Source organism: Talpa occidentalis, unplaced genomic scaffold, assembly GCF_014898055.3.
Source record: "Talpa occidentalis isolate TD23 unplaced genomic scaffold, MPIMG_talOcc4v2.1 talOcc4.4, whole genome shotgun sequence".
In the NCBI taxonomy this organism is placed as follows: domain Eukaryota; kingdom Metazoa; phylum Chordata; class Mammalia; order Eulipotyphla; family Talpidae; genus Talpa; species Talpa occidentalis.
Window position 1 is genome coordinate 98,268,375 of NW_023604295.1, and position 23,079 is coordinate 98,291,453.

General features: G+C 47.2%; 1 protein-coding gene across 1 annotated transcript in view; it reads right to left on the bottom strand.

Moving 5' to 3' along the window:
• LOC119258206 (uncharacterized protein C12orf29 homolog) overlaps positions 1-23,079 on the bottom strand; it is a 71,691-nt gene that overhangs the window by 10,115 nt on the left and 38,497 nt on the right.

Consider the following 23,079-nt stretch of genomic DNA (forward strand, 5'->3'; position numbering starts at 1 on the left):
AAAAATATTGTACTGAAGCATTTATCTTGATTACTGAGCTTTTGGGCATCCCCTTAAATTGTGTGCCTGACGTAAGTGCCTCACTCTCCCCACCTTAGCCCCAGCCCATTCAAGAAAGGAGACCTGGGAAGTGGACAGGACAGAGAGGGGCCCCAGGGGTGGCTGAGCACTTTGCCTCTCATGCTGAAGGCAGTGGGGAGCCACTGAGGATGGTAAAGCAAAGATATGACACCACTCAATGTGCTTTAGAAGTTCTATCAAGAACAGGAGGGTAGAGGGAGCCAGGGGCTGGAAGACCCAGAGGGAGCAAGGCCAAGAATCACAGGGGAAGAATGCTAAGGTCCCGAGTCAATGCTGGGGAAATGGAGTCTGAGATGAGGACCCGAATGGGAACAGCAGACATGCAGGATTTCTCCAATAGTACTAGCACCCAGAGAGCGGGAAGAGAATCCCTGCACCCTCTGATGACAGACAGAGGAAGGCACGGAGATTCAAGTGGACAAATGGCCTGGTTGCAGCTGCCTGGGGTGGGGCTGAGCCTGCTGTGCCCACCAGCCAGGCTGGAGGACCCCTCCTTGCCACAAAATAAGGGCTATCTGCAGAGTCCTAATCACTCCCTGTCACCTCCCGCAATGCCAGCCCAACAGGGGTGAGAAGGCCCTGGGGCTGTAGGCAGGATAGGGGCCCCAGGGCACCACTCAGCTCAGCGCACAGGCAGGCAGGTGGGAGGGCAGGAGGAGGTCTGGTCCCCATTAGGGGCCATTTGCTTGCGGTATCAGGCCAGTGGGGCTGCGGGCTGGTAAACAGGCATGGCCATGGGCTGCTGAGAAGGAGCTGCTGCCTTGAAATCGCTTTGATTGGCTCTAATTTCCCCTGCTCCATGCAGGGGGCCCAAGGGCAGCCTAATGCGTGGTGGCAGCCGTAGCAGCCCAAGATAGGACATCTTTCCCGACTAAGAAAAAACAGAGAATGTCTCCTCTCTAACTGGTCCTTGCAGATAATGCAATTTACTGCCACTAAAATCTTGGTCAATCAAATTCCATCTCCTGCAAGGAGCCGTCCTGCCCTGTCCTGATCCTTGGGGTCTGGTGTCAAGCATCTCTGGGCCCCTTCCTTCCCCATCTCTGCCCTCAAACCCCTACTACTAACCTCTTGGTGTCACTAGGCAGTTCCTACAGTTGCAGAATGGACAGATAGCTCCCCATGGCAGACGTGGTGACAGTGATGGGTGACATGATGATGGATGACACTTCCCTTCTCCGAGCAAGCACAGCTTCACGCCCATATGGCCCTCTGCTCCGTGCTTTGTCCCACCCTCACCCCACCAGGTATGACGTACTCCTCTGAAGATGCAGAGGAAGAACCTGCACCTCCTCCACCACCCCCCAAAAAAGAATCCAGCCTCAGGGTTCCCACCGTGATTCCCAGGCTGCCCACATTGGAGGGAAAGTGGAGAAAGCCTGCTGGCCCGGGGATGACCTTCCAGGCATTGACACTGGGCAGGGGGTACTGTGCGTGTGACTCCAGAGCATTTGTGGCTGGCAAACTTGGGGGCAAACATCTCCCTCCACCTACCCTTCCTTGCTCACTGCTGGCTACTTCACCTATCTCTTCACCCTTCTCCCGCTCTCCTGCCCATCACCGACCACCCTGGGGAGCCCTGACAGCCGGCTGGGCTCCTTGTTTCTTTCTAGGACATTTTTCCAGTTGCTTCTTCTTTATATTCCTCTTATCCATCAACTCTTACCCCGCTCAAGCATCTAATTATTTTATTCTTTATTCAACAATACTTACTAAATAATCAGTGACCATGTGTCAAGGGCCTGCTGGCTATGTGTCAAAGGCTATACCAGGCTCTGGACTGGAAGTCCGGGCTCACACAGGGGATTTCACAGTGGCTGTCCTCTTGTTCCTTGTCATTTTCTCTCTTCTCATAATGGTCACTCTTGGGTTGAGAGGGAGATCAGGGCTGCCCTATAACTACGGAGGAAAGCAGACAGTCCAGTCCTTCAGAGACCATCCGTCTGTTCCTCCCAGGCCTTCCTTGAGATGCAGAGGCCTTCCATGGCACCCCACCTTCCATCTTCCAGGAACTATTCCTGGCCCCATAAGGTTGGGAGTGAATGGGGAGGAGAGCCACTCCTTTCTCAGGCAACTGCATTGTGAGGATGGGTTGGTGGATGGCCAGAGAGAAGCAAGAACAGCAAGAGGCCGGGTCATCCCAGAGTCAGGCCAGAAAGCACTGCTTCCTCCACCCGCCTGGCTGACAGCCCCCGACCATTTCAAAGGGCTTGATAAACAGCTTGGTGGCCTTGTCTCCCCCGCACGCTGTAGCACAGGCTGGGAGAGGCGGCCTCCTAGCCAGCAGCAGCACCAAGGGCAAGGTGCTCCTCTGCTGGGTCAAGGTGTTCCAGGCTCCTTTCTGGGCCTCCATAACTGGCCACCTTTGGCAGCCAAACAGATGCAGCTCCCCCCTGCACCCCACCCGGCCTTTTGAGCACATCTGTTCACAGTTAGGGGTCTGTGCCCATCTGGGAATTTCAGCCAGGCAGCCTGTGCTTAGACCCTCGCATGTGTGTACCTGGGCCTGTGTGCACACATGACAACATACATGCCTGCAGAGACAGCCACTTACATGTATCCACAGGTTCTGCATGTACCCAGATGCACACATATGTGCTCACATCATTGAGAATATTTCAGTCCAGGAATTACATGCACAGTCAAATAGACTGGAGGAGGTGGGAGGAGCACTTTCAACTGAAAAATAAAATATAGGCTAAGGAGGTTCAGAAACAGCTTTAAAAGAAAAAAAGAAAAAAAAGGAAGGCGCTAAGCCAACATCTTAGCACTCCCGATGCTATCGGCAAGGACTGAGCTAACACAAGGGGCTCAGCCCTGCTTCTCTCTCCCTCTGGGGCACACCTGGCCGTCTGTCCTGGCAGGATCCAGCAGCGCGGGATGCAGAATGGCATTCTGTGAAAGTCAGGGTCTGGCCTCAGTCCCTACATCTTTCTGAGGCATGCAGCCCCCGAGCATACGTGGAGTGGGCCTGGCTTCAGCAGGTGGCCAAGGCCAAGGGCAATCATGAACTTGCCCAGACCCAAGGGGACAGAGCTTTTCATGGAGCACCTTTAGAGCTTAGGGCAAGATGGGCCAGCGCTTCCCTCTCCAGCAACCTCGTTTACTCAGTGTTGAAGCTGACCCAGAAAGGGACAGGACTCAGAGTAGCCGGCACAGCAGTCAGGAGGGGAACCTGGGCTCCTCATTCCTTACCCCTCATTCTTCCCTCCTCCTAGCTGTCTATCCTGTAGTCAGGCTAGTGCAGTTGGCTTTCAGGAGGCCCTGGCCTGAGCCAGCAGCATCAAGGGCAGAGGTCACCCTGCCCTGGACTTCCTGGCCTTCCCTAGATGCATTTCTCCAGGTCTGACGTCAACCCTCGTTGGTGGCTGTTTACCTGTCTGTATGGAGGGGCCCGGGGATATTGCAGTGAATATGTGGCCTCTGGGGCCCTGCTGCCTGCGTTCAAATCCTTGCTCTGCTTCAAGTCTGTAGGGAGTTAGGGGGGTTGTGGGGATTCGACTCCATGAGTCGGATTATCCTTCTCTAAAGTAGGAGTGATAATTCCACTCAGCCAGATCCTTATAAGGATTCACAAAGACAGTGCAGGTAAAGTGACTGGGATCCAATTAAAAACTCAGCAAATGTTATTGATCCTGAAGTTAACCCTGATTAAACAAAATTTCCATGCTCCCTTTGCTTTCTGAAGTGGACTCGGCCTGCATCTCCCTATTCCTGGAGATCCAGGAGGGAGGCAAAGGACTTCAGGCAGTGGTTCTAGAATGGTCCCCAGACCATCTCCAGCAGCACCTGGAAACGGACTCAAAATACAAATTCTGACACACAAATTCCCAGATATGCTGAATCAGATACTCTGGGTGAGCCCCCGTACTGTGTGTTTTAAAAAACCCTCCAAGTTCAAATTTGAGTAGATCTGACACCTGCCATGTGTTATCCTTTTGTGGCTACTGTCCAGAAATAGAGTCCACCAGTCTCTGGGGTTAGGATCTGAGTGCCAGCCCTGGTTTCGACAGCCTGTGCCTCAATGATCCCCTCCTGGCCACCACCCTGGCCCCACTGTGCCTGTACAAGCCCATTTGTGGGGGCCTTTAGTGCTCCTGCCTCCAGCCATGTGCACCCCAACCTCTGCCCTGCACTCAGCCCGTGTCCAGCTGGGCCGAGCCCAGGCCTGGAGGGGGAGACTCAGGCGCTTGACTTCAAAGCCTTGTCAGAGTAAGCCAGTTTGCAATGGAGGTCAAAGATAAACTAAGGAACAAATTGGCCAGAAAATGTGCGTGGGGGAGGCTGCCGGCGGCGCACCAGAGGAAAGGGGGCTGGGTCTTGTTCTATGGATGTTTCTAGAGGAGCCTTTCTCACCACCAGCACCACACAGGTACCCTTCAGTGAGGGCAGCTGAGGAGGGAGTCAGGCCCCAGCTGATCGCACCCCACCTCACCCCACCCTTGCAAGGGTTTGGGTTGCATTTACTCTGTTCTGACTTTGCTTTGTGTGGCCTCTCAATCTGTCTCTCAGAGCTTGTGGTCAGAGCTGGGATCAACACATGGTTTGACCCATGAGCAGCTTGGCAGAGGTACCATGGCCAGGTGGGAGTGGAAGACGGTCCAGGTGGGTCCCAGCTATCCAGCAGAGGTGCTGCTGTTTATACTGTGTGGAGCTGCCTGTAATATGCCCTGTCCTCCTTGGCTTCAGGAGAATCCTGCATACACCCCTCCTGAGCACCCCACAATTCTCTGCATTGCCACTACCATCCTAGGTTGCTGGACCCTTTCAAGCCTCAGGGATACTCTTTAAGAGCGTGTGAGTGGCGGCCAAGTCTGAGAGTACCTTTTCTGTACCAGAGCAGAGGGATAGCACAAGCCAAGCGTATGCGCTGAGAGCTGGTGGGCATGCCTTGACCTCTGCACCTGAGGGGCCACCAGGAGGCACAGGGCTGCCCGGCGAGCATCAGTGGGGATGAAGGTGGGCACAAGCATGTACAGATGCCACCGGGTGCTATGCACATCCACAAGCATGATCTTATTTAACCCTCAGAGCCCTCTGTCAAGGTAGCTGTTTTTTCCCTCCTCTCCCAAGGAGGAAAGTGAAGCTGCGTGGCTCCAGGTGTCATGAGAAAGTGACAGTGGAGGATAGCAGCCAGGTACCACCCAAAAGACCCCAGACCTCGACAGCCTCAGCTGTGATCCAGCGGCCACAGGCTACTCCTTGCCTGCTCTGCCTGGGACCTAAACGTAGGAGGACCCTCGTGGCTGCACTGTCCTTGGCTGCCACATGGAAGCCATGTGGCATCTTTGGTCATTCACCAAGTCCACATGTGACCACCACAATCAGGATGAGCAAGCGAGGAGTGGCGGTTCTATCTTCATTCCCATTCTCAGATGGGAAAGTTAGCTTCCAGGGGGTGCGCAGCCCAGGTCTGCCCCAATCAGACGGACAGGGCCTGTGTTCAGATGTGCTGGGGTGTGAGTAGGGGCTGGGGCCCTAAGGTGGGGGTGGGGAGCACGCTTTTGTCCTGAGGGTGTTCAACGTTATTTTGAATTAATTATAACCTTAATAGTGTAAAAGCATACAGCATAAAACACTCGTCGATTTCACTCCTCTCCCAGAGGAAACACTGCTGTAAGCTACCTGGCCGCGGTTCCTTCCAGAACATTTCCGAGTACTCACAGACAGCTCCAAGCACCTCTACAGTGTTTTGTTTGTTTCACAAAAATGTTTCATACAACATATGATGTAGTTCTATGACTTACTTCTTTCACTTAACATTTCTTGGAAAGGGTTCCACGCCAGTACATAAAACGTCCACTGCATTCTTTCTGGGGACACAGAAGCTCTCTGGCAATGGAAGCCCTGCAGTCAGTGTACTCACGGAGGCCGACCCTGGGCCCTAGCCAGGTCCCTCATCTGTGGGCTGACGGCTGAAAGTGACCTGACCAGAGGCCCAGGCTTCCATTGGGGCCAAGCTGGTGCTGTGGTCCTCCTGCCTGCATCCCCTGGGCCTCTCACCTCCCCAGCCTCTCAGGACCCTCAAACTGGCTTGAATATCTCCAGTCTAGTTGCACCGACCCACGTGAGGTATTTGAAGTCTAAAGTGCTACCCTTTCTGGGTGTGCTGGCACTGTGAGAGAAGACTTAACCCAAAATGATGCCTAGGTAGGAGCCCAAGGCAGGCAAGTGGCAGATATATGTGCAGGTGTGCAGAGGACACCCAGATCCCTATATTCATGCTCTTTCAGTCTGGACTTCTGCCTTGGGTGAAGATGCCCACTGGCCACTAGGTAGGGCCTAAACACATGGGGTGGGGACACCCAAAGTCCCCCTGGTCTGGGCTAGGCTCCTGGTGGGTATGCTGGCCTCTCTGACCTGTGTCCTTCACAGAGACAGCTTGGATCCAGGGGCCCTCCACCCCTAGCAGCTGCAGACTCCGCTCACCTCTATCTTTCACTCCCTCTTTGCTCCAGGATTGCACAGCTAGGCTCCCACATAACTTCCCTAACCTCCAAGTGCTCTGCAGAATTCTGCTTCCTCTGCCTCTCCCTGCTTGCTGTTCCCTCCATCTGCCTGTATAGCTCAACTCAGGACCCTCCTCTGGACCACTCCTTCACCAACAGGAAGCCCCTACTTGAATCACAGGGAGCTCCTCACATTATAGCTCAGGACTGTACATGTTCTAGTTCAAGACTGTATGCATCACAATGGGACACAGATCAAAGGTCAGGGCAGCTATTCACTGCTGATTCCCTCTGGGCCTCGCAGCTATTCATTCAACAAACACTGTCTTCACACTGGTCAAATGATCACTCACTTCAAGGGCTCTCAGTTTACCCACAAGCTAGACAGTACACCCTGACAGAGGAAAGCTAATGTGCACGTGTGCGTGCACACTGAAGGGCGACTTGAAGGGCATAGCAGAGAGAGGGGAGGAAAGCTTCCTGGAGGAAGTGAAGCAGGAGCCAAGTTCTGCATACTGTGTAGACGTTCTCCAGGAAAAAGAGGGATGGAAGGCCATCCTGAGCATGGTACAGCATGTGCAAAGTCACAGGACACTGAAAGCACCCCTCAGCCACAGCACTGGCCCTCCGCTGGGACATCTCCCTTGCCAGACCGTAGCCCTCGGAGAACAGGGGCCACACGTAACATGCGCACACCACTCGGAAATATTTGCTGACCCAAGGAGTCCTGGCCACTGGAGCGCCTCTCAGCTGGGCAGCAGGCCACATGTCCAGGCCCAGGCACCCACAGCTTGGTTCTATTTGGAGACTCAGTCTTCAGAGAAGAGCAGCTTTTAGGGGAACCAGTAGAAGCACCCAGGACTAATGTCTCAAGCCCTCTGGTCGATATGCAGCTCGTCCTTATCTTTCTGGGTGACATGTGCATGTCACTTTCCCTCTCTGAACCCTAGTTGTCCCAAATTGGGATGAAGTCCTTTCTGATAGAAGACTGCAAATATAATCAGGACAAGACCTGGGACCTTGAGAGACCCTTTCTGATTCCAACATTCTGTGACTTTCACTCCAAGGGCCATCCTTACTTCCCTAGAAGACGTTCTGTACTCCCTTCCCTCTGTATCTCCAAGGCAGGGCGGGGTGGGCAGGGACAGAACTAAGATGCCCCAGTCAGGGACCCTGCTCCCTTTCCACTTCACGTCATCGACTGGGACCTTACCTTCTAGCCGGGTCCCCCAAGCCCCGCAAGCAGACACTTCATCATGAGCCAGATGACCTCTGAGGATTTTGCCTCTCTCACTCCTCAGGGAGACCAGCTGATCTACCCAGAGGCCTGTCCAAAGTCCCAGGCCAGCTGGGTCCAAGTACACAGCCTGGTGCCTGTCTCAGACCTGTCTTCAGTGGGCACTGCCCTGAGGAGTCCCACCACCCAAGGAAGAGATGATCCCACACATAAATCTCCTGTCCTGGCTGCCAGAGGTGCTGGCAGGATAGCCATCCGGAGCAGATGCTGCACACTCAGAGCATCTGCCAGTAACGTGACCTGGCCCGCATTTCCCCTGGAGTGAAGAAAAGAGAAAGCAGCCCCTTTTCTGTGAATGGGGAAAGGGAAATCGCCTTGGTCTGCCAGAATCTTGCCTTCCAGAGGCTCCCAGGGTCTTCTCCCAGGGAGAATGGCTTCCTCTGGGAAGCCTCAGGGATTATGGGATGAGAGTGTAGTATGCCTCGGAGGCAGAGTGGGTGCCAGCAGGTGAGGGGGTGAGCAGACAGCTGCCACCCCTCTGTTATGGGGCCAACATTGAAGAGCCGTTGTGCAGAAAATTGGGGCAACATCCAGGTATATTGATGAGACCCACATCCAGATGGCACTGAGGGACTACTTACAACAATTAGCTAAGGAACATGACTCCACCTGCTATTTTTAGAGGGTACCACATCTGGAGATGGTATCTTTTGACTGGAGATGTCTACACCAGAGGCCAGGGGATTTGCATCATCTTCCATGAATGACTCATCAAGATTTTTCTACCATGTCCTTATGCCTTCAAATGACAAATAATTCTGGTGTTTTTGTGCATGGGGCCTGGCCCTCAAGCAGCCTCCAGTAACACCCTCCTAAGCAGTGGCCAGTGCTATGCTGGAAGGGGATGAAACGCCCCAAGCAGTCTTGCATACTGTAGCCTTGTCTCCCAGCTCTGTCCACAGGTGGTGGTGCTGAGCATCTGGGGGACTGGGCCGCATGTGTGGCCAGGACTGCTTCTCTAGGTTCCTGTGTCTGTTTCCTGGGGATACAGGCTATGTCCCAGGAGGCAGGCCACAGACAGTGAGACCCAAGGAAGAGACATAGACAGATATGAGCGCAAGTCCCAAGTCACTTACTGGAGGATAGGCTGAGCTACTTCACCCCCTGCGCTTCAGCTCCCCATCTGTAATCAAGGAGACCTAACTCCAAGGAGAGGAGCTACACACACTGCAGAGGGGAATGTGAATTTCCACACCCAGGTCCAGGTGACAAAGTTGTGTCTTTCTTTATTTCCCAACCTAGCTTAGCTTTTGCACCCCATGTCCACAGCTGGCAGACAATCATCTAGGCACACACCTTCAGAAAACCCAGCCTCTAGCAGACTTTCTTCATCAGTTCCCAATCAATCTAGTACTCCTTCCTCTCCCTCTCCCCACCTTACCCCAAGGGGAGATGGAAGCCACAGGTGTTAGAGGGAGGGTCCCCTATCTCTCCGTCCAGCAGCCTCTGCCAAGTGCTGGTGCAAGTCCTCGATGCCCGGCTTTGTCCATTGGCATCTGGCTATGCTTTGTCTACGTGCTTCCTGTTATCTGCTTACCAAGTGCACACAGTCACTCAGTGTCTCTCCCGTTCTGATGCAGGATGTCTCCAGGTTTGTCCACCCTGCTCTTCTTACCCCTGCACCCCTGCCCTGCACCTCAGCCCTCTTCACCCCTGCAGAACCCAGCAAATTCAGATGTTCCCGTATCCCTTAGGGGGGTCTTGGTAATCCCTGCCCAACATTTCTTCCCTTTCCCCCTTACCTCCCTGATAACCTCACCCCTCAGAACCTCCCTCCCAAAAGGCTCCCCTCACTACCAATTGACTCTAACCCTCATCCCATCTCTGCAGAAGCCCCAGCAGCAGGACCCCTCAGACACACGTCAGCGCAGGGCTCTGGGCCATGTGCACGTGCTTCTCAGGTCCACACTGTGGACCCTACTGGGAAGTCTCTATGGGTGACTACAGCTCTCTCCTCCAGCCTGGCTGCATGTAGCGCCCCGCTCCCCTGCACCAGGCTGTGCTCCTCTGGGAGCCTCTTCAAACTCTCCGTTATTCTCTAAGGCCTATACAATCAACACTGGTAGCTCTTTCTTTCTCAACTTCTAAAAATGCCCCTCTGTTTTTTTGTAATGATAAAGCAGTCTTGGATATCGAGGTGCCCCCTGGCCAGACAGATAGGACTCAGGAGAGGTTAGTTTGGATCCTGGCTCAGCTGCTCACACTGACCTGGATGGGTTCTCAACCCTCGTTAGCATCAGAGTCCTCAACTCTACATATGAAGAATAACCAGGTCGCCTCCCAGGACCATGGGAAGGTCACCTGCCCTCAGCACAGCACCCTGCATGGTGAATGCTTGGCGGAGGAGCTGCGTCACTATCACTGTAGTCATCTTATGTCTAGTTGATGAAGTCATGCTGGGTGGACTTGCTTCCAGGAGGATGAACACCCCCCCCTCTCCCCACTCAGCCCCTGGTGCTCACCATCAACAGGGTCACCCCATAGCAGGGTCAGCACCGGTGTTGGGGAGAGGCAGGCCACTCACTTCAGGAAATGGGAGAATCAGGGCTCCTGGGAGAAGTCAGACCCCTCCACATCTCTAGGGCTCACCACTTGTCAGGGTGCCATAGAGGAAAACTGGCTCTGGCAGCTCCTTGCCACCCCACACTCCTGCCCATCTCTCACTCTTCCTTCCATCCCCAAACCTTTTTCTATCCTACAAAATTCCCTTGCACGCCCACACCGTCTACCCACCCCTTCCCCTTCCTTTCACTTCTAAAAGTCCCTCTATTTCTTGCAGACAAATCCACCGACCTAAAGTGGCCAATTTCATGTCTACCCAGAAATACATCTTTCTAATCCAGCCCAGAAAAATAGGTGTAAACAAAAGGAAAGGCCTAAAGAGAAACAGTAGCCTACCAAGGCATGTTTTGGGGAAGGCTCTCTGCGCGGACAGAGAGGACAGGGCCCAGCAACAGAGGCTGGGGATTCTGACGTCTACACAGCCCCTCTGTGTGCCGAGTCCTGTGCCCCTTCTTCCCAGGCCATACAGGAGGAGCTGCTCTGGGGTAGATTTGGGTTTGTCAGAAGTCATTGCCTAGGGCCTCAGGACCCGTGGCCATGGGCCTCCAGGGCAGCAAGAGGGTTCCAGGCAGGAGGCAGTGAGTTGTACTCCCCACCAGGCTGCTACCCCTGGGGGTCACACAACTGAGCCATCTTGCGGCACCCAGGATCAACTAGCCAGTGCCTCACCCAGAGCAGAGGAAAGAAGGGGCTGGATTCTCACCAAAACCAACTGAAGCTATCAAGCTTGAGAAAGAGAAACCAGAAGTGGTCAGCACAGTGGAAGGTCCAGGCAGTTAGCAAGCAGCAGGAATGTCCACACCAGCTCACACTTGCATATCTCACTCGATCTTACCTCCATTTGGGGGTAGGAAGGGACTTGTGAGCACTGTAATCAGATGAAAACCAGAAACTCAGAGACACTTGGCTATTTGTCCAGCAGCAGGGGCCACTGGAGCCGTGGGCACACTGGCCTTCAGGTCTAGAATTTCCTACTGAAAAGCTAGTGCATGCATGTGTCAGTAAGGAGATGGCAGTTATTAAGTTAAACCACTTGAGATGGCAATTTTGCTGATCCAAAAGTGTAAAATACCCATCAGTTTATGTTTCAGCCAATATTTAAGGCAGTGTGAGTACTCTAGGGAATACTCTTTGCCTCCCCCCAAATCTCTCTGCTCTGGTACCTGATTCTACCTAGAGTAGTTTTTTCTGTTTGTTTGTTTTTGTTTTGGCATCTCATCCTTATAAAGTACAGGCACCCATAGGAGTAAACAGAAAGACAAGAAGGGTCACACACACACTAGTATAAATTAGTTCAATAGGCCAAGCAAGAGGAAGAGCTCTGAGGACATACTAGGCTGCTGAAAGGAGAGCACAAGTGTGGATTTGGAAGGGAAGGCAGAACTGGCCTTGATAAGAGGGGTCCAAGAAGGCTGTTGAGTTACATAGTTTCACTGTGATACCCACATTCCTGGGGATAAAGATTTGCTGAGTTCCTTTGACAAGCCACCTAGATTCTCTGAGCCTCTGTGAGTTCCTCTGTTCATGGAAACTGACCATCCCGCTGATCATTCAAAACAGGGCACAGAATGGCCTTGGGAAGTGTGAACAGAAAGGGTCTTCCCTGCCAGACCCTGTCCTTGTGACAGCTGGGACTTCTGCCCCAAGGAGATCTCAAAAGCAGTCCAGGTCTGAAATTTCCCTGAGTGTCCCCCTCTGCTCACCTCCAGGGGCATACCCAGCCTTCAGTAATCACAACTTTCATTGACTGTATACCTACTATGTGCCAGCTTTGGATGTAAAGCATTCTCCCCAGTTTCCAGATGAGGAGTTAGAGAGCAGAGAGGGCAAGTATCCTATGGGGGCCACACAGTCTAGAAAGAGTCAGAGATAGGATTCTATACTCATGTGGCTGATTCCCATGTTCCTACTCCAAATCTTTGGTCCTGCCAGCCAAGGGGCTATAGCTGGTCTCTCTGGGGCAAGAAGAAGGAGACTAGAGCATCCTTCAAGCCCCTGGGCAGCAGGGGAGTATACATACAATAGAGAGTATGCTCTCACCTCTCGGAGAACACCATCTCACAGAACACTGGGGATGTGAACAAGCTGGGGCACACGTTGGGGCCATGGCCCTGGCACACACATTCAGGCCTATGGTTCTGGGAGAGGGTTTCAAGAATGGCAGAATAGAATCCATATTTTGAATTATCACAGACCTAGGGTCGAATTCTAACTCTATAGCTGCATATTTGGGGGAAGTGGCTTAACTTTCTAATCTCTAACTTGTCCATTTATTTTTTTTATTTAAATATTTTATTTTACATCTTTTTTCATCTTTGCACAATGTATGCATTTTCATTGTGGTTATATTCCCCATACAATTGCACCCCCCCCTTATTTTGACTCTAGTCCTTCCTTTCCCTGCCCCTCCCTCACCACCCCCCCCCCGCCATTTAAAGCCCTCCTCTCCAAGCTCTCATAAGGACAAGTCAGGACTCATGCATATGCATACAATGTTCAGCATAGTGCTTGGCTCCTAGCAAGTGCCAAGTAGATAGGAATAATTTTTTAGTCCCAGGATACACAATTTATGTTCCAGGGCAAACGCAATTTGGCTTAACCAAGAAGAGAAACAAGGGCATGGAGATGCCTCCTGAAGGGGCTGGGAAGGTGAAGCTCAGGGTCTTCTTTGTGAGAAATGACTTGGTTAGGTATCATTAAGTTCTCCTCTGACCAAGAATTCTTCAAAGTCCTACTATCGCTAAACTATGGAAACAACCTAAGTGCCCAGAACAGATGCGTGGATCAAGAAGATGTGATACATCTACACAATGAAATACTACTCAGCCATCAAAAAAGATACATTCATGCCATTCATGGCAGCATGGATGGAGCATGTAAGAATAATGCTAAGAGAAATCAATCTGAAGGAGAAAGATAAATACTAGATGGTGTCACTGTTATCTGGAATATAAAATAATTAAATTAATAGTCAGTTAAAGACAAGCTAAAAACTAACCTTTGATAACTGACTACAGAACTGAGATACCAAGAGGGCAGGGGCAGGTGAGGGGAAATATCAGGAGGGAGAGAGGCATAGTGGTCTGTGGTGATAGAGTATGGGTGAGTTGATGGTGGGTACACTATGGTAGTATACCTGATGGGGATACCCCATAGTTACCTCAGTTAAAAATAAACAACCCAAATGCCCAAAAATAGATGACTGGATCAAGAAGATGTGGTACACATACACCATGGAATATTACTCAGCAATCAAAAAAGATAAACTCATGCAATTTGCAGCAACATGGATGGCACTAGAAGGGATCATGCTCAGCGAAATAAGCCAGAAAGAAAAAGAAAAATACCGGATGGTCTCACTCATAGCAGGAATCTAGAAAACTTAAATAAGGGACCAGGAAAATGAGTAACTATAAGAAAGTGAAAATCAAAATCAACAAAAAACTATGAACCAGAGACATTCTATGGGGGGTAGGGGGCAGGAGGGGAGGGATTGGGGTCAAAATAAGGGGATTGCAATTGTATGGGGAATATAAAAATAAAATTTATTGTTAAAAAATAAATTAACTAATTTAAGGAAAATAATAAAAACACCATCAACTCTTAAAAAATTGAATTCTTCAAAATTCTTCAGTGTGGTTGCTACCTCTCAACAACACTAAAAAAGTGAATAGATGAGGAAACATTTACTAAGAAGTAAAGTAACTTGCTATGTATCACATAGCTGAGAAGCAAACAGAAATGAGCTTTAAAGTTAGGTCCTCCTAAAACTCAAATATTAATCCTTCCCCTGTGCCATGCTGTCCTGCCCCATATGCCATGCTGTCTCTGAATTCAGAGACACATCTAGCCCCCAATTTAGCCACATCTCTTCTTTTCAGAGGCTCATAGCCATTAATAATAACTCTATAGGGTCCCATGTTCCATCTAGTTCACTGCTCTATAATTGTTGAGGCTTACCCCTCATTTTCACATCCACAATGGCTTCTATTGTTCCAGCCATTATATCTATACATGAAGCGGCTATTTGTCTATTTGGGGGGGGGTAAGTTTTATTGAGGTATAGTTTACCTAAAATAAAATGCACACATTTAAAGTATAGAGTTTAATGAGTTCTGACAAATCTAAACACCCACATCACCACCATCTCTGTGGCAATAGGACATTTCCACTTTCCTAGAAAATTCTTACAACCTCCTTTGTAGTCAGTGTTTGCCTTTGGCATTACTATAGATTAGTTTTCCCATTCTAGAACTTAGTATAAATACACTCATTTGGTATGTACTGTTTGGATTCTTTCACTTAGCCAGCTTTTGAGGTATAGCCATGTTGTGCATATCAGCAATCTGTTCCTTTTTATTGCTGAATAATATTCCATAATAAAGATGAATCATTGTTTATCCAATTCACTTATTGATAGCATTCACTTATTTCCATTACTTCCCTCTTAGGAGACTTTCCAGAAGTTTCAATGGGCAAAAATTGTCACATGGCCATACCTAGTTACAAGGAAGTTGAGAATGCAACTCTTTAGTTGAAAATCAGCTGGAGCTGTTTTCTAGGAGGAAGGGGAAAGTGGATTTTAGGGACAACTAAGTCTCATGTGGCAGACCAAGAAACCAAGATCCAAAACATTGATTTCCCAGAGTTATTCAGGCTCTCATACCAGAGGTGGCTCCAGGCTTGAGAACTTTTCAATCTGTCCCTAGCAGATCACTTTACATTCAGTGGGAAGAACTCACTGGTCCATGTTCACATTCTGGGGTGCTAGGAGAGGACAAAGGAGCTAGATGGCATTGGAAAAGGGTTCAATGTTGACGCTGTGGAACACTCAACAGAGAGCATGGTATGTAGCAGGCCCTTACCCAGCCACCTAATTCATACAGCCATCCTGTGAACTAGTTACTCCTATTAGTCCCATTTCTCAGATTAGGAAACTGATAGTCAAATTCAGTCATTTGTCTGAGGTCATGTAGATAGTAAACAGCATCTATGGGGGTCCAGACCTTCAGCAATAAAGGCAAGTTCTGCCCACAGAGAGAAATATACTTTTGCATTTCTCAACATCCTTCCTAACAGGTAGAGGAGGTTCTCTCTTGAGATTCATAAATAAACAATCTTTTCAGAGCCCCATCTGTCAGCCTCAGGGGCCCGCCACAGACCCCTACTCTCCTAATTCACTCAGGACTTTTTCTCATAACTCTACTTTCCTCCATTTCATGCCTATAACGTATTAACATAAACAACGGTGCTGACAGCAGCTCAGCTCTAACTGGCTCATGCTGGAATCTGACTGATGATTTTCATCAGGGAAAAAGACTAAACAGGTTAAGATGATTAAATTTTCTTAAACCTACAGCTAAGCCTAATCAAAGCCATTTGTGCAGAGGTGTGTGTGTGTTTTCCTTTGCTGGAAGGTTGATTGGCAGCTTCAAATAGATGAGTAGGACTTCTGGGAGAACAGAGTTAAAGTAAAGCATTTTCCTCAAATCTCAGACATTAGCATAGGCCACTTCCACTTCCCTGACTAGGCTGAAACTATCATTTTTCCTGGGAAACATATGATGATGAAAATGAAATTCAGAATGTCTACATTTCATCCTCTCCATGTCCCCCTACCCCCACCCCCGTTGAGTCTTTTATAATTATAGCTGTCTGTGTGGAATGAACAGGGAAGGGCCATAGCTTCCTTATTTTCAGGAGTTTGAGGAGTCAGGAACCTCTTAAAACAATACTAACTTGGGCAAAGCCTTTCCCCTCTCTTGCCCCTAGCCTACCTACCTATAAAATATGAAGGCTAGCCCTGAGGATCTCCTGCTTATCACTCCAAGATACAGGAGTAAGGGAACGGCAAATGGAGCCTGGAGGGAATCAGCTTCTGCTTGTGTGATGTTCTTTGTCACATAAGCCTCATATGTTGAGCTTCATTATGTTATAGGACTTTTTGACTAGGTCACAAAGCCTACCTGAATACTGAAGAGGCTGATGTGATGGGGGCACACACAGGTAACTAGAGAAAGGAGGAGCAAATTTGTATTTGTAGTTCTCTCTAGGATATTACTGGCTGGCTCTTTTGCCCTATATAATATCAGACAGCAAAATGTTGATGACACCACCTACCTACTAGGAATGCATTTGCAAAGACACCTGCTCACTGCACAGTATAGCTCCTGAATTATGGCTATACACCCCATGGCTGACTTCTTCAACCCCTTTTGTCAGCACCACTCTAAGTGCCCTTCTCATAGTTTCCCACTATTTGGTTCCCCTTTCCCCAGTAGGCAAGTCCTATCAAAACAGCTTGACCCAAAGGAAATGCTCATATGAGGCTGCTCTACTGCCACAGCTTTGCCTTCCCCCTACCACCATGGACCACTCTGTTTTCGGGTCCCTAGTAAGAAATAGGTGGCAGTCTCTGTGTTCACATTCAGCCCTAAACTGAAAGTAGTGAGTGCCATGATTACTCACTGCCCCTCCCTCTTCATGCAGGAAGATATCCCAGGGGTTTTGGAAGCTTAGCAAATGTCCTGATAGCAGTTAATGCCAAACTTCCCTTCTGACGGTCCACTCCCAATTTCTGCAAGTACTTCTGAGGTTTTGTTGACTTGTTTAGGGGGAGCAGCCTCACTTCTCCATGGAGTAATAGAGATGAAAGGACACAAAGACTCATAAATTCCTTTCAAATACCAATCTTTTATGTAGATTAGAGATAGATGATGGGGTGAGTAGCCAGTGAACCATTTCTGCTGCCTTTTAGTAATCTACAAAAATGTAGCTATCATCTGACTTTTTAATGTATTTTTCAACTTTGGGGCTTTGGTCAATCTCCTAAAACATCAATATTATGTCACATAATTTTTAGAGCTTTTCCCAATGCTCCCTCCTAGAAAATGAAGAGTAAACTCTTTTTTTTTTAGAATAAATTTTATTTTTATATTCCCCATACAATTGCAACCCCCCCATTCTGACCCCAATCCCTCCCCTCCTGCCCCCCACCCCCAAAAAGTGTCTCTGGTTCATAGTTTTTTGTTGATTTTGATTTTCACTTTCTTATAGTTATTCATTTTCCTGGTCCCTTATTTAAGTTTTCTAGATTCCTGCTATGAGTGAGACCATCTGGGATTTTTCTTTTTCTTTTTGGCTTATTTCGCTGAGCATGATCCCTTCCAGCGCCATCCATGTTGCTGCAAATTGCATGTGTTTATCTTTTTTGAATGCTGAGTAATATTCCATGGTATGTATGTACCACATCTTATTGATCCAGTCATCTATTTTTGGGCATTTGGGCTGTTTCCAAAGCTTAGCTATTGTAAACAGTGCTGCTATAAACATAGGGGTGCAGGTGCTCTTTGGAGTGGATGTTTTTGTGTCCTTTGGGTAAATACCTAGGAGTGGAATTGCTGGATCATATGGAAGCTCTATGTTTAGTAGGTCCAGAAATCTCCACACAGCTCTCCATAGTGGTTGGACCAGATTGTACTCCCACCAACAGTGCAGGAGAGTTCCTTTTTCTCTACATCCTTGCCAACATTTGTTGTTGCTAGTTTTTTAATATGTGCCATTCTCACTGGTGTAAGATGGTATCTCATGGTAGTTTTGATTTGCATTCCCTGATTACAAGTGATGTTGAACATTTTTTCATATGCCTGTTGGCCATTTGCATTTCCTCTTCAGAGAAGTTTCTTTTTAGCTCTTCTGCCCATTTTTTGACTGGATTATTTTCTTTGTTGTTGTTGAGTCTCATCCGTTCTTTGCAGATTTTTGTGATCAGTCCTTTATCATTAGTGTTGGGTGCAAAAATGTTCTCCCAGTCAGTGGGTTTCTCTTAGTTTTTTTTATTGTCTCTTTTGCTGTGCAGAAGCTCTTTAATTTGATGTAGTCCCAGCTGTTTATCTTTGTCTTCACTATCACTGCTTTGGGTGATGTGTCTGTAAAGATGTCTTTGATGTGCAAATCACGTAGTGTTTCGCCTATATTTCCTTCTATATTTTTATGGTTTCAGGTCTTATGTCTAGTTCTTTAATCCATTTTGAGTTGATTTTTGTGTATGGTGTGAGGTAGTGGTCAAGCTTCATTCTTTTGCATGTAGCGACCCAGTTTTCCCAGCACCATGTATTGAACAAACTTTCTTTGCTCCAATGCATAGTCTTTGCTCCTTTGTCAAAGATTAGTTGACCATAATCTGTGGGTTCATTTCTGGATTTTCTATTCAATTCCTTTGGTCTGTGTGTCTGTTCTTGTTCCAATACCATGCAGTTTTGATGATTATGGCTTTGTAGTATAGTTTGAAGTCTGGGAGTGTGATGCCTCCATTCCCTTCTTTCTTTTTCAGGAGAGCTTTGGCAATTCGGTTTTTTGTGATTCCATATGAATTTCATCAATAATTGTTCTATTCTTTGAAGAATGACATTGAAATTTTGATTGGAATAGCATTGAATCTGTATATTGCTTTTGGTAGGATGGCCATTTCAATAATGTTTATTCTTCCAATCCATGAGCAGGGAATGTCTTTCCATTTCTTTGTGTCTTCTTCTATTTCTTTTAACAGTGTTTTATAGATTTCTTTGTATAGGTCCTTTACCTCTTTTGTTAGATTTATTCCCAAATATTTGATTTTTTTTGTTTCAATAATAAAAGGGATGGTTTTTTTGATTTCTTCTTCTTCAGATTTATTGTTTGTGTATAGGAAGGCTACTGACTTTTGTGTGTTGATTTTGTATCCTGCCACTTTACTGAACTGATTGATGAGTTGAATTAGTTTTTCTGTGGAGTTTTTGGGGTTCTCTATGTATATTATCATATCATCTGCAAATAGTGATAGTTTGACTTCTTCTTTTCCTATTTGGATTCCTTGGATGTCTTTCTCTTGTCTCACTGCTCTGGCTAGGACTTCCAGTATTATATTGAAAAGCAGTGGTGAGAGTGGATATCCTTGTCTTGTTCCAGATCTTAATGGAATTGCTTTCAGCTTTTCACCATTGAGAATGATGCTGGCTGTTGGCTTCTCATAGATGGCCTTTATGATGTTGAGGTATGTTCCTTGTATCCCAAGAATTTCAAGGGCTTTTTATCATGAATGGGTTTGCACTTTGTCGAAAGCTTTCTCAGCATCTATTGATATTATCATATGGTTTTTATTTTCTTTTTGTTGATGTGTTGGATAACGTTGATTGATTTTCGGATGTTAAACCATCCTTGTGTCCCTGGAATGAATCCTACTTGTCGTGGTGAATTATCTTATGGATACATTGTTGGATTCTGATAGCTAAATTTGTTGAGGATTTTTGCATCAGTGTTCATTAGGAGATTGGCCTGTAGTTTTCCTTTTTGTGTTGTCCTTATTCGGTTTTGGTATTAGTGTAATGTTGGCTTCATAGAACGTGTTTGGTATTGTCTCTTCCTTCTCAATTTTTTGGAAGAGTTTTTGAAGGATAGGCACCAATTCATCTCTGAATGTTTGATAGAATTCATTTGTAAATCCATCAGGTCCTGGGCTTTTGTTTTGGGGAGGTTTTTGATTACCATTTCAATTTCGCTGCTTGTAATTGGTCTGTTTAGGTGTTCTATTTCTTCTTTATCTAGCTTTGGGTGATTGTAGAGTTGTAGGAATTTGTCCATCTCCTCTAGATTGTTGAACTTGTTTCCATACAACTCTTCATAGTAGTTACTGATTATTCTTTTTATTTCTGCTGTGTCCGTTGTGATTTCTCCTCTTTCATTTCTGATCCTGTTTATTTGTGCTTTCTCCCTTTTTTCCTTTGTGAGCCTGGCTAGGGGTTTGTCTATTTATTGATTTTTTCGAAGAACCAGCTCTTGGTTTCATTAATCTTTTGGATTGTTTTTTTAGTTTCAATTTCATTTATTTCTGCTTTGGTTTTTATTATTTCTTTTCTTCTACTGGTTTTGGGGTTTTTTTGTTGTTCTTTTTCTAGATCTTTGAGCTTCGAGATTAGGTTGTTTCTTGAGTTCTTTCTTGTTTCTTGATGTGAGCTTCTATTGCTATATATTTTCCTCTTATTACTGCTTTTGCTGCGTCCCATACATTTAGGATATTGGTGTCCTCCTTGTCATTCAATTCAAAGAATTTTTAATTTCCTCTTTGATCTCCTCATTAGTCCAGTGGTCTTCCAGTAGTGTGGTTTTTAGTCTCCATGAGGTAGGAAAGTTCCTTGCCTTCTTTTTATGGTTTATTTCTAGCTTGATGCCTTCATGGTCAGAAAAGATGGTTGGTATGATTTCAATCTTGGTGTATCTGTTGATGTTTGTCTTGTGCCCCAGTATGTGATCGATCCTGGAGAATGATCCGTGTGCGCTTGAGAAAATTGTGTACTCCGTTTTTTTGGGGTTTAGTGTTCTATAGATGTCTGTTAAGCCCAAATGCTCTAGGTCCTTATTTAGAGCTTTAGTTTCTTTACTTATTTTTTGTCTTGTTGATCTATCCATTGTTGATAGTGGTGTGTTGAAGTTTCCCACTACGTATGTGTTTTCTCTGATGTCTCTCTTTTCAGAGATGACAACAGTTGTCTGATATATTTTGGTGCTCCTTCGTTTGGTGAGTATATGTTAATTAGTGTTATTTCTTCTTGAAGTATTGTCCCTTTGATCTAATGTAGTGACCGTTGGGATCCCTTTTTATTTTTTTGATTTTGAAATCTGTTTTATCTGATATAAGTATAGCTGTTCCTGCTTTCTTTTTTGGTCCATTTGCTTGTAGGATTGTTTTCCATCCTTTAACTTTGAGTCTATTTTTATCTTTTGTAGCTAAATGTGTTTCCTGGAGACAGCAGAAGGTTGGGTTTTGTTTCTTAATCCAGGCTGCAACTCTGTGTCTTTTTATTGAAGAGTTTAGTCCATTTACATTTAGGATTAATATTGATATGTTAGCATCTGTATTTGCCATTGTGTTTGTCTTTCCTTTGATTTTATTTATTCTTTTAATATCTTTTTTTTTTTCCTTGCCTTCTTTCGTTGTTATTCATCCCTCTGAGGTTCTGGCTTTAGGATTCCTTGTAGTATTTTTTGGAGTGGGGTTTATTGGTAATGAAGTTCCATAGTTTTCTGTTTGTCTGGGAAGGTCCTTATTCTTTCTTCATAGAGGAAGGAAAGCTTTGCGGATAGAGTATTCTTGGTTGACATCTGTTTTCTTGGAGTCTGTTGACTATGTCCTTCCACTCTCTCCTTGTCCGTAGTGTTTCTTCAGAGAAGTCTGATGTCAGCCTGATTGGTTTTCCTTTGAATGTTATTTGTTTCTTCCCTCTTGTCAGCTTCATTATTTTTTCCTTGTCCTGGATTCTTGGAGCTTCACTATTATGTGTCTTGCTGTATTTTTCTTTTTGTCATGGAAGTTTGGTGTTCTTCTTGCTTCTTGTATATCAATTTTCAGCTCCTTCTTCACATTTGGGAAGTTCTCTTCAATTATCTCCTGGAATATTTTCTCTGTTCCTACATCTCTGTCCTCTCCTTCTGGTATTCCTATAACTCTTATATTTCCTTTCCTCATGGTGTCCGATAGTTCCCGAAGTCTCCTCGTTCTTTTCCTTCGTACTTCTCTTTCCTTTTCTGTTTTGGTTGTTTTTATTTCTGTGTCTTCAAGAGAACTTATTCGTCTTCCATTTCATCTATTCTGCTTTCATTGCTTTTCCCAGAATTCTTTAGTTCTTCCATTAGTTCTTTGATCTCCTGCATTTCTTTTACTTCCCTCTTTAGGGACTCAATTTCATTCTTCAGATCGTTGATTATTTTCCCTTATCATTGTTTCCTTTATGAGTTCTGTCATTTTTTTAATCATGGCAATTTTAAATTCTCTTTCTGGAAGGCTCAGAAGTTCTTCCAAGTTACTGTCGTTGCAATCTGGGGGCTGGTTTTCTTTTTGTGGTGTGCTTCTTTCCTGAGGAGTTGCTATGTTGCGTGTGGTTCTTCTACTCCCTACTGTCTGTTTTGTAATTTGCCGTATGCGTTGGGACACTGTGTTGCTGGGACTGGCCAGCATCTTGGGTGAGCTTCTCTGCTCCCCTCTGGCTCCTCCGGGAGCCATCTGTCAGTTTCAAGCAGTCTTTACTGAAGAAAGGTCCCTGTTCTAAAATGCCGATGTGGGGACACACTCCCCTGTGCTCCTGGTCTGCCCTGGCGGTGGGTTCCCTCTCCCCCTCTGGGCTTGGACTGCAGGCCAGAGGTGTTCTGGTGTGGGTGAACTTCCCAGCTCACCTCTGGCTCCTGAGGGAGCCTTCTGCAGGCAGTCTTTACTGAAGAAATGTCCCTGTTCTAAAATGCGATGCGGGACACACTCCCTGCGTGTCCAGTCTCAGGCACACTCTTCTGCGCACCTGGTCTGCCCCGGCTTTGGGTACTCACTCCCTTGTGGGCTCAGACTACTGGTCGGCAGGGGCCCGGCATGGGCTAACTTCCCAGCTGGCCACTGGCTCCTCCAGGAGCCTCTGCTGGTTTCAAGTCGCTAGGTGGTGCCAGAGATCTCTCCTAGAGCCCTTGGGGAGCTTTTTTTTTTTTCACCCGTGGGACAGGAAACAGAGCGAAATGGTAGGGTAAACCTCAACGGCTTTGGGGTGCTGTGTCTGCCTTGTGCCCCACCGTCGTGGAGAACCCACGCCCCGAATTTTGTGCTCCGGATCCCAGTTCCAAAGCCTCAGGTCCAGGACGCGGGCTGTAGCCCAGTTCAGTGTCCACAGATGGCGT